Source organism: Tiliqua scincoides, chromosome 13 (assembly GCF_035046505.1).
Source record: "Tiliqua scincoides isolate rTilSci1 chromosome 13, rTilSci1.hap2, whole genome shotgun sequence".
NCBI classification, from domain to species: domain Eukaryota; kingdom Metazoa; phylum Chordata; class Lepidosauria; order Squamata; family Scincidae; genus Tiliqua; species Tiliqua scincoides.
In genome coordinates, this window is record NC_089833.1 from 5,290,912 (window position 1) to 5,299,866 (window position 8,955).

At 48.2% G+C, this 8,955-nt stretch overlaps 1 pseudogene; it reads left to right on the plus strand.

Annotated features, from left to right (window-relative positions):
• The first annotated feature begins 899 nt into the window (after window positions 1-899).
• LOC136634022 (5S ribosomal RNA) lies at window positions 900-1,016 on the plus strand (annotated as a pseudogene).
• Window positions 1,017-8,955: the final 7,939 nt, after the last annotated feature.

Here is an 8,955-nt window from a genome sequence, read left to right on the forward strand (position 1 = left end):
TAAAACAGAGACAGAGGGATGGTGACAGAGGCAAGGTGCTGAGCACCTGCTCCTCCATCATCCTGTACACCTCCGTTGACATTGGTTGGCAACCTTCAGTCTCGAAAGACTATGGTATAAGCCTACAGCACCCGGTATTCCCAGGCGGTCTCCCATCCAAGTACTAACCAGGCCTGACCCTGCTTAGCTTCCGAGATCATGGTATAAGCCTACAGCACCCGGTATTCCCAGGCGGTCTCCCATCCAAGTACTAACCAGGCCTGACCCTGCTTAGCTTCCGAGATCATGGTATAAGCCTACAGCACCCGGTATTCCCAGGCGGTCTCCCATCCAAGTACTAACCAGGCCTGACCCTGCTTAGCTTCTGAGATCAGACAAGATCGGGCATGTGCAAGGTAACAGTTGACAATATTCTGAGAATAGTCTAACAATCCTGACCAACACTGGAGCAGCGGTGCCACTCAGCCCATGCTGTATCCAGCACTGGGAAGTACCAGGCTGGTGGTCTCCTCAAAGTAAGGGAATATCTGTCCCCTCACCCTGAGTAAAGCCCCAGCCTGTGCAATGGGGCTACTCGGATTTGTGCCAGTGAAATCACTGGCCCGAATCTGAGAAGTTTTGTGTCAAGCTTTTAAGCCCAGGAGAGGGACTAAGTTTTGTTGTGTGCCCGCACTGCCAACCCCACCCTCTCCTGGGTTTGATGTGCCCCTGCCTCTACTCTTCCCTACCCCATTAAACCTCCTCTCCACCTTCCCTTGCCCCTGTGTTGCCTGGCAAGAGCTTGCCTGCTCCATCGAGCACTCAGTCTGAATCCAGCACCAGTGAGACAGTGCAGGTCTTCCTGCTAGTGCAGTGGAGCTGGCCTTATTCAAGTATCGGATTGTGTGATAAGGCTGCAATCCTATGTGCACTTTCCTGCACATGCCTGATCTTGTCTGATCTCAGAAGCTAAGCAGGGTCAGGCCTCGTTAGTACTTGGATGGGAGACCACCTGGGAATCCCGGGTGCTGTAGGCTTATACCATAGTCTTTCCAGACTGAAGGTTGCCAACCAACCTGGGAGTAAGTTCCATTTTTTTAGAACTCTCAAGGCTCTCAAGAACCCAGACCAGCTCGTGTTCATTCTGACATCCAGATGTCTCGTAGGACTTAGGATTTTTTCTTCCTTTCCCAAGTTGAAAAATGGTCATCCTATTTAAAATTCATTCTTTCAATATATATACACATATAAAAACAAGATGCCTGCTTAGAATTTATTCTGCAGTTTGCCAGGCATTTGAAACCAATTACTAAAGGATGTGCTTAGAAAGAACTCTGTTTTATCTTGTGGCCAAGCTGTTGAGCTCAAAGGAGGAAACTATTGGAGGAATTTTTACTTTTGTAGGCTTCAGCTGCAGGAACAGATTAAGTCATCAAAGGCAGGCACCTTTGCAGACGCTAAGCAAGCTCTGCGATATGTAATTACAGCACCCAGCAAATTGGCAACTGTGTGGGTATTTAATGTCAGCTGAGTCTGGGATGTAGCAGCTGAGTAATGGCAAATCCTTCCCCTTGCACCTGATGGCATGGTTCCCATTGCAGAGCCCAAGTCGCAACTGCCATGTGGCTGGCGCAAATGACGAGATGGGCAGTGCAATCCTAACATGCGCTGGAGCAGGCTGGCAGGCTGACAGGCCTGCACAAGTTTGGGGTTGGCTGAGGCTCTGCCTGGGGCAAGGGGAAATAATTCCACCTTGGAAATAACACCACCTAAAGAGGTGGCACAGATCCGAGCAGAACGGAGCAGCCTGAAGCCACTGCATGCTGCCTGGGGACAGGGCTAGAATCCAGCATAACTGTCGGGTCCTGGCCCCATCTCCCATCCACTGCGTGCCCTCCTCCTGCCCCAAAATGCCTCCTCTCCACCCCCCAGCAAGGATGCCAGATGAAAGGAATGGCACCAGGATGCAGGTCTCTTGTTGTCTTGTGTGCTCCCTGGGGCATTTGGTGGGCCACTGTGAGATACAGGAAGCAGGACTAGATGGGCCTATGGCCTGATCCAGTGGGGCTGTTCTTATGTTCTTAACTACAATTCCCAGGAAGCCTTGCAGGTCTCTTGTTATCTGGTGTGCTCCCTGGGGCATTTGGTGGGCCGCTGTGAGATACAGGAAGCTGGACTAGATGGGCCTATGGCCTGATCCAGTGGGGCTGTTCTTATGTTCTTAACTACAATTTCCAGGAAGCGTTGCAGGTCTCTTGTTGTCTTGTGTGCTCCCTGGGGCATTTGGTGGGCCACTGTGAGATATGGGAAGCTGGACTGGATGGGCCTTTGGCCTGATCCAGCGGGGCTCTTCTTATGTTCTTATGCACTGATAGCCATTTTGGCACCATTGCATCAGCAGGGGAGGAAACAGTAGAATTGGGTTCCAGCTCTCTTTATCCCAAGCTCTTGGAGTGAGTTTCAATAGTTTATCCCAAATAAATATAAACAGGCATTCTAGAGTGCTAGTCTATGCATATTTACTATGAAGTGAGTTTCAGTAGGACTGACTCACAGGTAAACTCGCATAGGATGGTAGACTTAGGGCCCAATCCTATCGAACTTTCCAGCACCAATGGAGCCTCAATGCAGCCCTTTGGTAAGGGAACAAATTTTCTCTTACCTTGAGGAGGCCTCTGTGTCTGCCGCCCAGTGCATGATATAGTGCATGCTGGAAAGTTGGATAGGATTGGGCTGTTAATAAAATATGAGCTCTATGCTGCCTCATGCAAACCCCTTGGGATGGCCGAGGCATTAATATAAGCCCCTAGGAAAATTCAACTCCTGCTGAGTTTGATGCTTCTTCTCATGTAAGGTCCTTTGAAAAAAGTTACCAAGGCTGAAGCTGAGCACTTCCCCTGGTGATGTCACCAGCCTTGCTGTGAAATGTCCCAGAGCTTTGCTCCTTCCGTGCTACTTCTCAGCTACGGCCGTCTCACTGTATCGCCTCTGACTCTTTCTCAGATCTAATAGGATGGCCTGACTCTACAAAAACCAGCTGCCTCCACAGTCACTGGACATGTGACTCAACCCTTATTTGATGTGAAAGCAGAGAAGCACCAACTTATCTTCCCCTCCCCCCCCCATTTGCCCTCTTAATAAATCATGAAGCATAATTACACTGATAAATTCCAGCCGTAGCACGCCGCCGGGTTTCCTGTCGCCATTTCGTAATGCTTAAGGAGGAATCGATCTATGGTGGGACCGTACCCAAGCTTCCTGGATTATCTTTTATGAAAATCTGACTAGGTTCCCCCTATGCAATGCTCACATTGAATAATCTGTTATCAGAACATGTCAACCTTCTAACGAATTGTTAGAACAACAGTAGGTTTGGGTAATGCATGAATGCCATATATCATTGGAGAGAGGCTCTTTGTTTGCTACATTCATCAAATTTGTTACCTCCCTACCACCCACTTCCAAGAAAACATTGATAGGAATGCAACAGAAGTCTTCAGAGTCAGGAAGACTCAAGAATTTAGCAGAGTGGTTCACAAACTGCGGGGTCAGGACCCATTGGTGTGTTGCGACCTGATTTTCGGTGGGTCAGCAAAGGACCAGAAACATCAGATCACTAATTGCCTGAAGCCCTGAGGCTGTTCAAAAATCAGATACTGTAGCTGCTAATTACCCTGCAAAGAGCTCAGCTCCTGCAGTTTGCAAGATAGTTGCTAATTGCCCTCCAAGGAGCTAAGCTACTGAAGTTTGCAAGCATGTGTAAATATGGGGAGATAAATGTTTGAGAGTCATTTTCAGGTTAGTATTACTTAGATGGATGGATAGGTCTGTCTGTCTCTTTCTAGGTCTCCTTTTTTAAAAGTCTGGTAAATCTATATGGGTCTGATACAGTGTCATTTTAAAAAGTGAGTCCCAGTGCTAAAAAGTTTGGAAACCACTGCTTTAGAACATTCTGATCCTGGGACATGCCAGACTGGGGGGTCAACCTCTGCACCCCTGCTGAGACCCAATTTGTAAACTTAAGGAAGCAGAGTGGCCGTTGCCTATAGCTCCATCCTGATCTGTTCCCAGCAAGAAATCCAAGCTTAGCCCTAGGTTTTGAGTAGCCTCAAAAGGGTAGCCTTTTGCTGAGGCTACCCAAGACCTGCCACAAACCTGCTGGGCATCAGCAGACCAGAGAATTTCCTGTGAGCAGGCATGGCTTGCCCCATCAAAGCTCTCAAATCAGGTTTGCTTCTATGAGCTGAGCCACAAAATCTGTTGTCGTCCCTGCTGCGGAAGTACACAGATACGTGGTTGAGCCGGTGCGGGAACAACTGTGCTGGCTCAAGCATGAGTTTGAATTGTGCCACTAAGGGCTCAGTCCTAACTTGCACTAGAAGCAGGCAGGCCAGCAGGTCCGTGCCGCATCCAGCGCAAGTTTGGGGCCAAAAGCAGCACAGCCTGAGGTAAGGGGAAACCTTTCCCCACGTCACGCTAATGCAGCTCCAATGGGTCAACTTGAGTCTGTGCCACCTGATGAGTTGGCGTGGATCTGAGCAGCCTGGAGCCGCACCATGCTGCCTGGGAACGGGGTCAGGATCCAGCATAACTGCCAGGTCCTGGCCCTGCCCCCCACTCCCTGCCCGCCCACCCTCCCCCTGCCCCCAAATGCCTCCCTCCCGCCTCCTCCCTGCCCTCCCCAGACCCCCCCCCAGACCCCTCCATCAGCTGAGCTCAGCCAACCCAACTCACCCTTTCCCCGAGGTCCATGTCAGCACAGGAAGGCTGGCACACATCAGTGTGTTAGCCTACCTCCCCTTTGAGTGGCGCAAAAGTGCTTTACGGCACTTTTGCGGCACTTCTGGGCCAGCACAAGGAACCTGCGTTGGCCCAAATGTGGGCCTGGATTGGGCCCTAAATGATTTCTATGCCACCTTTCTCTCTGGCTAATTGGATTGCTCAAGGCAGCCCACAACGTAGAGAAAAGGCAGTAAAATCCCCAAATAGGAACAAACTAGTTTTCTATAAAGTTTTCTAGTTAGTTGGCAACCTTCAGTCTCGAAAGACTCTGGTATCGCGCTCTGAATGGTGGTTCTGGAACAGCGTCTAGTGTGGCTGAAAAGGCCAATCCGGGAGTGACAATTCCTTCCACACCGGGAGCAAGTGCAGTCTGTCCCTGGTCTGTTTCCCTGGCTGTGGGCCTTCCTTCTTTGCCTCTTTGCCTCAGACTGTTGGTCAAGTGTCTCTTCAAACTGGGAAAGGCCATGCTGCACAGCCTGCCTCCAAGCAGGCCGCTCAGAGGCCAGGGTTTCCCACTTGTTGAGGCCCATTCCTAAGGCCTTCAGATCCCTCTCACAGATGTCCTTGTATTGCAGCTGTGGTCTACCTGTAGGGCTATAGTTTCTAGTTTAAAGTTTTCTAAATAGTAACAAAAAGCATAAAGGATGGTGCAATTAAAAAATACAACCACAAAAACCCCCAAACAACTAAAATTATAGATATGGTTGATGAAGATTCTTTTTTGCATGACGCTGTACACATTTGTTGTGCCCGTGGTACACTGAACAAAATGAATCCTGATAGAACCATATTTACAATCCCATCAAGACTGCTTTTATATTTTCCCAGGGCATGTGTGTGTGCTGGTAATAGAAAGTGGCTACAAATGAACAGAGGGAACAAAAACCTGCAGGAAACTGAGCCTCCTCCAGTGGCACATTTATGTTAGAAATTCTCCTAGTTGAACCTGGATTCGGGAAGGATGGGGTGCAAGCCAGAGTGAACCGTCATAATATAGGAGTGGAATGGAAGCTGGCAATCCAGTAATGGGCCTAATACTCTTTTTCTATCAAAGCATGTGCGGCAAACCCTCCCGTGGACTCAGCCTGCTGTGATGTGCTCTGTGTAATGAGTGAGCAGGCAGTAGTGAGTAAGTGATGGATGTTTGCTTGTCTTTCGCTCCATGAATTGTCTATGAACAATGTACAATTTTCTCAGATACATTCATTATTCAAATCTGCTCTGAATAATTTGAGGTGTGTACATTATTCACAAGCAGTTCGTTGCTTCTCCATCTCTCTTTTTTAATCAAGAACATCTGAGTTATTCTTTTGCAGATTGTAGGATGCTATTTTCTTTCTTGGGGCTTGTTCAGATGGGTCTCCCCTCCCCCCCATATATTTAATCTTCCTGATCTTCCTCCTTTCTCTCTCAGTGGTCTAACTTTTCCAGAACACCAGGAACCATAGAGGAAACCTCGTCTTCCCCCATATATTTAATCTTTGAAAAATGGAAACTATTTGATATGCCAACCCAAACATGCCTTTCCCCATCTAGCAGCATCATGTTCATGTTGTCTAAATGGACATCGAGTCCATGTGTCCTGGACTTACCCAGTGCAAGAGAGCTTAACCCTGATGGCTTACCCAGTGCAGAAAGCTGTAAGATAGAAGGCAGCAAGGAAGTACATATGTTCATATGGCTGCAAATGGACAGAGGGAACAAAAACCTGCAGGGAACTGAGCCTCCTCCAATGGCAAATTAATTTTAGAAATTCTCCTAGTTGAACCTGGATTCGGGAAGGGTGGGGTGCAAGCCAGAGTGAACCGCCATAATATAGGAGTGGAATGGAAGAACATATGAAGAGCCCTGCAGGATCAGGCCCAAGTACATACCAAACCGCAGGAATCAACACAAAGACCTACAGCTAGCCACCAGGAGCTGTCCATGAAGCTGGTGCTGAAGAGCAAACTGCTCTGGGACTGGATCCCAAAGGAGGCTGCGTCAACTAGAGTGAGAGCCAGACTAAGCAAGTTGTTTTTTCCTCTCCGCCCTGCCCCGTACAGGTGCTAGTTTTTCCCCTGACCTTGTCTGTTTTTGGACCCACACAGGGGGGTCTCCAATGTGGAGGCTTAGACCTTCTTCTTCAAGAGATCTTTGCTTTCTGAGTGTTTTGCAAGCTAAGGTAACCTGCACTGTGTCTTTAGGTGGTTGCTGCAACCTGGGTTCTCTTTTTTTGTTGGTATCGCAGGGATGAATCTGGGGGGGGGGTCTTCTGCAAAACCAGTCTTCTGTGCCTGGGAAGACCTTGGATGAGGGCCCTGGTGCCTTGGCATAACAGTCTCCAGGATGCAGCTTTCGTGTCCAGGTCTTGGTCCTTAGAGGAGAGGGCATTGATTCACCCTGATCTTCCTCCTTTCTCTCTCAGTGGTCTAACTTTTCCAGAACACCAGGAACCATAGAGGAAACCTCGTAGGCTTGACAACCTTGAAATACCTACAAGTTTGGCATCCTCCTTCTTCCTGCCCTGCCTTCCCTTAAGGCCAAAACCTCTGCTCCTAAAGACAGGCCAGGAACGCTCCCTCCCTCCCCCCAGACATTCAGCATCAGCAAATGGAGGAGGTCACGCTGATCAGTAAACCAAAGCTTTGCTTCCCAGATGCTTGTGGATGTGGTACAGAAGAGATATTGTATAGCAACAGTTCACATATGCAGTATTCAGTCTCCAAGCGTTTTCAGCACCAGAAATTGACAAGCACTAAGGTACTACTCAGGAGTGGGGGAGGTGGGAATGAAGGTAAAATGCATGTATGTATATACCCAGAGGTACGTTTTGAAAAGTGACAGGACCATGGCATCCTGAACAACTGTGTCCCTATCTCCGGGATATTTGCGCCTGGGTTTTCCATGTCCTAGACATTTGTGCCCCAATATATGTATACAGATGGGACCTTGGTATCCACTGATTTGACTAACCATCTTTAAATGCCTTGTAACAAGGAGAAAAGCACCAAAATCCAATGTCCTGCCTTCTCTCTGTTAAACTGCACTGGTTGCAAGCTTCTCGGGGTTAAAGATAGCTTTAAAAAGCCACTTAAGCATTTCTTACCCCTCCATTGTCACCCCAGAATGCATTGATATAGAATCTATACCAATGCATTCTGGGGTGACAATGGAAAAGCAAGAAACCTGGAAGCGGATCTTTAAAGCTACTTTTTGTACTGATTTGGTATCCACTGATTTTTTTTTATCCACTGGGGGCTCTGGAACAGAATCCCAGTGGATAACGACGCACAACCTGTATTTAGATTAGATATACTTTTTGATTTTAAAAATGAAAAGGTAGGGGTGGGATACAAGGCAAAAGAAAATATTTATTTACTCAGCATGTGGTTGGTCTGTGGAACTCTTCGCCACAGGATGTGGTGATGACGACTGGCCTGTACACCTTTAAAAGGGGATTGGACAAGTTTCTGGAGGAAAAATCCATTACGGGGTACAAGCCATGATGTGTATGCACAAGCTCCTGATTTTAGAAATGGGTTATGTCAGAATGCCAGATGCAAGGGAGGGCACCAGGATGAGGTCTCTTGTTATCTGGTGTGCTCCCTGCGGCATTTGGTGGGCCGTTGTGAGATACAGGAAACTGGACTAGATGGGCCTATGGCCTGATCCAGTGGGGCTGTTCTTATGTTCTTAACTACAATTCCCAGGAAGCCTTGCAGGTCTCTTGTTATCTGGGGTGCTCCCTGGGGCATCTGGTGGGCCGTTGTGAGATACAGGAAGCTGGACTAGATGGGCCTGTGGCCTGATCCAGTGGGGCTGTTCTTATGTTCTTAACTACAATTCCCAGGAAGCCTTGCAGGTCTCTTGTTATCTGGTGTGCTCCCTGGGGCATTTGGTGGGCCGCTGTGAGGAAGCTGGACTAGTTGGGCCTATGTATGGCCTGATCCAGTGGGGCTGTTCTTATGTTCTTATGAGGCATAGGATATAAAACATTGAACTTGTTGCTCAGTTGTAGTGGGGTGCAAATAACCAGGATGCAAAACAAAACCAAATGTGAATGTCCAGGGCTACCAACAACCAGGATGCATTTGACCGGGGCACTAGTATCCAGGACTCAAATACACTAGTACAGAGTTCCCCAAATTTCTTAGAGACCCTAGAGGCTGTTGCCCATTTTAGAAATGCTATGGGGTGTGGCAGTAATTATGA